At 48.9% G+C, this 6,901-nt stretch overlaps 1 protein-coding gene and 1 pseudogene across 1 annotated transcript in view; one reads left to right on the forward strand and one right to left on the reverse strand.

Moving 5' to 3' along the window:
* Positions 1–6,901, reverse strand: part of FRMD4B (FERM domain containing 4B) — a 360,069-nt gene that overhangs the window by 269,029 nt on the left and 84,139 nt on the right. The window lies entirely within an intron of this gene.
* On the forward strand, positions 4,489–5,103 carry LOC122424853 (annotated as a pseudogene).

Genomic DNA, 6,901 nt, shown 5'->3' on the forward strand with positions numbered 1-6,901 from the left:
CAACCACAACACTGTAAGTCAGCTATAATCCAATACAGAATCAAAATCAAATCTAAAAAGGAAAAAAGGAAACGAAACCAAAGCCAAGAGTACGGCCCTTAGGCTTCAGGGAATGAGGGCTTCTTGATGTCACATGGCAGGACCCGGGCTGCCCAGGGTCCCCCAGGCCGGTTGTGGTGCAGCTGAGGGAGCTGAGGACGAGGTGCCCGAGAATGAACCCCTCTTGGGGCTGGAGTGCCGCGTCTCCTGTGGATGGGACCCCACTCTCCTGATCCAGGTGGGTCCTCCTACACCTCAGGCAAGTAGAGTATCCCAAACAACGGTGGACCTCTGGGCCAAAGGAGCTTTGAGAAGTCACCTGCTCCCCAGGTCTCCTGGTGCTGGGGTTCCCACCGGCAGCCTCCTTCCTCGGGAGTCATCCTGCCTATGGACGAAGGCACCCTCAGCATCGCCATTATGGCGGGGCTTGGGATTTCTCAGAAAGGGCCAGGCTACGTGGGAAAAGTACCAAAACAGGAGCCCTGGGATCTTTCTTCTGGCACACTCCACCGGAAGCCGCTACCCACTTTCTCTAGGGCGCCGGTTGCTCAAGCAACCCTAGCGGGGCACAGGGGAGTGCTGCCGCCTTGTGGACATTTTCGGGAACTACAGGTGCCAGAGCTGTGCTGGGCGCCTCAGTCACAAGGCCTGTAAGGGACACCAGCCTCTAAGTAATGACCACTGGCAGGTCATCAAAAAAGAATTCAAAAGAGGGCAGATGATGCGGAAGAAATTTCCAGAGGTCAATTTAAATTCGACGCACATTTTTTCCCCTCTTCTATTTGATTTTTTTTTTAAAGCACATATTTTAAATATGCTCCATAATTTTCATTATTCAGAGCTGCAAATCACTGCTGCAAGGTAACTCCTTGTAGCAGTCACAATGGCCATCACCAATCAGTCTACACATAAGGAATGCGGGAAAGGGAGGGCATGCATGAATCAGGACCCTCCTACCTCGTTTTGAGAAATGGAAATGGGCAACAGCCACCATGGAGGACAGGGAGGTCAGTCTTGAAAAAGCAAAACCAGAGCTATCACATGACCTGGCAACCCCACCCCTGACCTGCAGGCCAAGGAAACTCATAATTTGAAAAGACACCGGTAGCCTATAGTTCACTTTAGCACCGCAGGCAGTAGCAAGCGAACAAAAGCTCCCTGGACAGATGCCTGGAGAAGATGATGTGGTCAGTCTGTACCATGGAATAGGACTCAGCCAGCAAAGTGAATTATTGCCTTGGCAGCCACACGGATGGACCTGGAGAGGATCATGCTGACTGAAGGAAGTCAGACAGGGAACAACAGAACTTCTATGACATCTAGTAGAGGTGGAATCTAAAACAGGATATAAATGCACTCATTTGTGAAACAAACTCAAAGACTATGGAAGGAAACTTATGGTTCCCAAGGGGTAAAAAAATGAGGTAAAATGGGGAGGGGAGGGAGAACTCAGGAGGGTAGGATTTACATACACACAATACTACATATGAACTAGATCATCAAGAAGTACTTACTGCAAAGCACAGAGAAGGCTACTCAAACAGTCTCCAATAAACTATACAGGAAAGAATGTAACTAAAAGTTGAGATATATATATATGTGAATAAGTGAATCTGTCTGGGATACACTGAAAACAACCACAGCACTGTAAGTCCACTATGTTCCAACATAAAGAAAAAATCAGATCTAAAAAGAAAAAAAAAAGAAAAAGAGAAGTAAAAAATACTGCCTGTGGGTCTCAGCCTGGGCTGTTGTCACCTCCAGGAGCACGGGCTGACCCAGGTCCCCCAGGCTGAACTGGGGTGCAGCTGATGGAGCTGGGAGCGAGGTGCCAGCGAATGACACCTTTTGGGCCTGCAATGCCGGGTCCCCTGTGGACAAGAATCCTCATCAAGGCGGGCCCTCCCACACCTCAAGCAAGTCGAATATACTGAAAAAATGGTGGACCCCTGTGCCAAAACAGCTTTGAAAACTTACCTGTTCCCCAGGTTTCTTGATGCTGGGGTTCCCACTAGAAGCATCTTTCCTTGGGAGTCACTGAGTCACCCCCTTTGTTTGACAGCACTCTCAGCTGAGAGTTAGGGCAGGGCTTGGGATTTCTGGGAAAGGGCACATGATGCCGGAAAAGCACCAAGATGTGAGCCCTGGGCTCCTTCTTCTGACATATCCACTAGAAGCTACCACCCAGGACACCACTTTCTCTAGGGCTCTGGCTGCCCAAGCCACCCTAGCGGGCGTGGAGAAGTGCTGCCGCCTTGTGGAACTTTGCTGGAACTGCAAGTGCGCAAGTGGTGCTCCTGGTTCTTCGGTCACAAGGCTTGCAGGGTTGTAAGGGACACCAACCCGCAAGCAATGTCCTCGGGCAGGTCATCGAAACAAATTCAAAAGAGGGCGATCGCTCGGAGGCCACTTTCCCAAGCTCAACTTAACTTTAACGAACACGAGTTTTTTTTTTCCCTTCTGCTTTTAAAAAGCATATATTTTAAATATGTTCCATAACGCTCATTTTCGAGAGCTGCCCATCACAACTGCAGCAAGGCATCTCTCTGCACCATTCACAATGGTATCACCAACGGTCTGCACGCAAGGAATGCAGGAAAGGGGGGACGTGCCAGAAACAGAAGTCTTCTACCTTGTTTTGAGAAATGGCAGTGAGCAACAGCCATGATGGAGAACAGCGTGGATATTCTTGAACACACTAAGGAACACAGCTACTACATGACCTGCAATCCCAGCCCTGGACGGCAGGCCAAGGAAAATCGTAATTTGAACAGACACCTGTACCCTAAAGTTCACTGCAGCACCATGGGCCACAGCAAGTGAACAACGGTTCCCTGGACCCTACCATGAAATAGGACTCAGCCAGGAAAGTGAATTACTGCCTTTGCAGCAACATGGGCCTGCAGATGGTCAAGCTAAACGAAGGAAGTCAGACAGAGAACCACAGAACAACTCTGACATCTCTTAGAGGTGGAATCTAGAACAGGATAAAAATGCCTGCATGAATGAAACAGAGACTTCTAAAAGAACTTACAGTTCCCAAGGAGGGGGAAAATGAGGGTAAAGAGCAGGGGTAGGAGGAACTTAGGAGGGTGGGATTTACACAGACACAATACTATATATGAACTAAATCACCGAGAAGCACCTACTGCGAAGCACAGGCAATGCTACTTAAATAGTCTCTAAGAACCTGTACATCAAAGAACGTGAACACAAGATGGTATACGTGTAAGTGACTCTGTTTGCGCTATACTGAAAAAACCAAACCACCAGAAGCCAAGTATATTTCGATACTGAAACAAAAACAAATCTAAACACAAAAAAATAAGGAAAGTAAATAAAAGCCAAGAACATTGCCCTTAGGGCTTGGGGACTTGGCTATTGTCACACCGCAGGAACCCGGGGCCGCCTGGGGTCCTCGGATGGACTGCGGTGCAGCAGAGTGAATCGGGGAGGAGGTGCCAGCGAACGAACCTCTCTTGGTCCTGGAGTCCCTGTTCCTCTGTGGATGGGACCCCAATCACCTGAGCCAGGTGGGACCTCCTACACCTCACGCAAGTCAAGGACAACAACAACAACAAAAAATGATGGACGTATGTGCCAAAAAGAGCTTTGAAAAGTCACCTGCTCCCCTGGTCTCCTGGTGCTTCCATCCTCGGGAGGCACCCACAGTATGGCTGAAGCATGGTCAGTATCGTCGTTTGGGTGCAGCTTGGGATTTCTGGGTAAAGGTACACTCTGTGGGAAAAAGCACCAAGACAGGAGCCCTGGGCTGTTTCTTCTGGCACATTCCACCGGAAGCTACCACCTAGGACACCACTTTCTCTAGGGCTCTGGTTGCCCAACCCACCCTAGCAGAGCATAGAGAAGTGCTGCGGTCTCGTGGACGTTTCCCACGAGCACCAGAGTGGAGTTTCTGAGAGCTTCAGAGTCACCTGGCCTGCAGGGCTGTAAAGGACATTGTTGTCGTTCGGTCACTCAGTTGTGTCCGATTCTTTGTGACCCCAAGGACTGGAGCACGCCAGGCTTCCCTGTCCTTCACCATCTCCCGGAGTTGGTGCATACTAAGTCACTTCAGTCGTGTCAGATCCACTGTGACCCTGTGGGCCGTAGCCTGCTAAGCTCCTCTGTCCATGGGATTCTCCAGGCAAGAACTGGAGCAGGCTGCCATGTCCTCCTCCAGGAGATCTTCTCGACTCAGAGATTGAATCCAAGTCTCTTGTGTCTCCTGCATTGGCAGGCTGGTTCTTTACTACTAGCACCACCTGGGAAGCCCATAAAGGACACCAGCCTGCAAGCAATGGCAGGTCATCGAAAAAGAATTCAAAGAGGGCAGATCTTGGGGAACACAACTTCCAGAGGTCAATTTTAATTTAACACACATATTTTTTTCTTTTTTATTTTTTTTTTAAGAAGCACATACTTTAAACATGCTCCATAAGGCCCCTTTTAGAAAGCTAGGAAACAGCCTTTCCAGCGCCGGCCCCGGACACGGCAGCCGTCGCGATGTTGATGCCCAAAAAGAACCGGATTGCCATTTATGAACTCCTTTTTAAGGAGGGGGTGATGGTGGCCAAGAAGGATGTCCACATGCCCAAGCACCCAGACAGGGCAGACAAGAATGTGCCCAATCTTCATGTCATGAAAGCCATGCAGTCTCTCAAGTCACAAGGCTACGTGAAGGAATAGTTTGCCTGGAGACACTTCTACTGGTACCTCACCAACGAGGACATCCAGTATCTTCGCGATTACCTCCACCTGCCCCCTGAGATTGTGCCCGCCACCCTGCGCCGCAGCCGTCCGGAGACTGGCCGGCCATGGCCCAAATGTCTGGAGGGAGAGCGACCTGCAAGACTCATGCGAGGGGAAGCCGACAGAGACACCTACAGACAAAGTGCCGTGCCCCCTGGTGCCGACAAGAAAGCCGAGGCTGGGGCTGGGTCAACAACTGAGTTCCAATTTAGAGGCGGATTTGGTCGTGGACGTGGTCAGCCACCTCAGTAAAGTTGTAAGAGGTTGTTTTGTGTTGAATAAACCTGTAAAGAGAAGAAACTAAAAAAAAAATTTAAAAAAAAATAAATTTTAAAAAATTTTTTAAAATTTTAAAAAATTAAAAAATTAAAAAAAAAAAAAAGAAAGCTAGGAAACAAAACCGCAGCAAGGCATTTCCTTACATCAGTCACAATGGCCATCACCAAACAGTCTGCCCACAAGGAACGCAGGAAAGCAAGGGCATGCACGAAATAGGACCTTCCTACCTTGTTTTGAGGAATGGATGCAGGCAACAGCCACGATGGAGAACAGTGTGGAGGTTCTTGAAACACTAAAAACAGAGCTACCACACTGCCGGGCAACATCCTCAGCTTGGATGTCAAGAAAAATCATAATGAAAAGACAGCTGCGTCTCAAAATTAACTCTGCACTGATGGCTAGAGCAAGCAACCAAAAGCGCCTGGACAGATGCCTGGACAGGAAGATGTAGTCAGTCTGAACCATGGAATAGGACTCAGCCATGAAAGTGATTTACTGCCTTTGCAGCCACATGAATGGACCTGGAGATGGTCATGCTGACTGAAGGAAGTCAGACAGGGAACAACAGATTGACCGTGATATCTTTTAGAGATGAATCCTAAAATGTGATATTAATTCATGTGGCACTGATTCATGAAACGGATTCAAAGACTTCAGAAAGAAAGTTATCTTTCCAAGGAGGGGAATCACTGGGGTAAAGTTGGAGGACAGTAGGGAGAACTTAGGAAGGTGCGATTCACACATACACAACACAATAATGAGCTAGATCATCAAGAAGCACCTCCTGCAAAGCACAGGGAACGCTACTCAAGCAGTCCTTAATAACCTATACAGGAAAGAATGTGAATAAGAGTTGACATATATGTATATATATAAGGGAATCAGTTTGCCCTACATTAAAAAAAACAAACAAACACCCAAACACTGAAAGTCAACTATATTTCAGCATTAAACTAAACAAATCAAAAAAGAAAAAAAAAAGGAAAGGAAAGTACCACCAAGAGTATCGTCCTTAGGCCTCAGGAACTGGACTGTTACACCCCAGGTGCCGGGGTCTCCCCGGGTCCCCCAGGCTGAACTGTGTTGCAGCTGAGGGTGCTGGGGATGTGGTGCCAGCGAATGAGCCCCTCTTGGGTCTGGAGTGTCCAATCCCCTGTGGGTGGGACCCGAATCTCCTGATCAAGGCAGGCCCTCCTACACCTCACGCAAGTCGAGTACATCCAAGGAACGGTGGACCCGGAAGAGCTTGGAAGAGTCATCTGCTCCCCAGGTCTCCTGCTGCTGGGGCTCCCACCTGCAGCCTCCTTTGTGGGACTCACCACGCCGAAGGAGGATGTGCAGCCTCAACATCACCTTTATGGTGGGGCTTGGGATTGCTGAGAAAGGGGAACGCGATGCGGGAAAGAGTACCCAGACAGGAGCCCTGGGCTCTTTCTTCTAGCACATTCCACTGGAAGCTACCACTCAGGACACCACTTTCTCTAGGGCTCTTTTCCCCCCAAGCCACCCTAGCCGAGCGCGGGAAAGTGCTGCCTCCTTGTGGACGTATCCTGGAACTACAAGCGTCGGAGCGGAGCTTCTGGGCGCTTTAGTCACAAGGCCTGCAGGACTCTAAAGAACACCGGCCTGCAAGCAATGTCGTGTGTGCGCGGAGGTGTGTGTGGGGGTTAGGGGGAGTCAATGTCCAGAGCTCAATTTAAATTTAACCTGACATGTTTTTTTCCTTTTCTTCTATTTGGGTTTTTTTTTTTTTTAAACAGCACATATTAATTGCTCCATATGATTCATTTATGAGAGCTGCGAATAAAAACTGGCAGCAAGGATCTCCCTG

The sequence above is a fragment of the Cervus canadensis genome, chromosome 22 (genome assembly GCF_019320065.1).
Source record: "Cervus canadensis isolate Bull #8, Minnesota chromosome 22, ASM1932006v1, whole genome shotgun sequence".
NCBI classification, from domain to species: domain Eukaryota; kingdom Metazoa; phylum Chordata; class Mammalia; order Artiodactyla; family Cervidae; genus Cervus; species Cervus canadensis.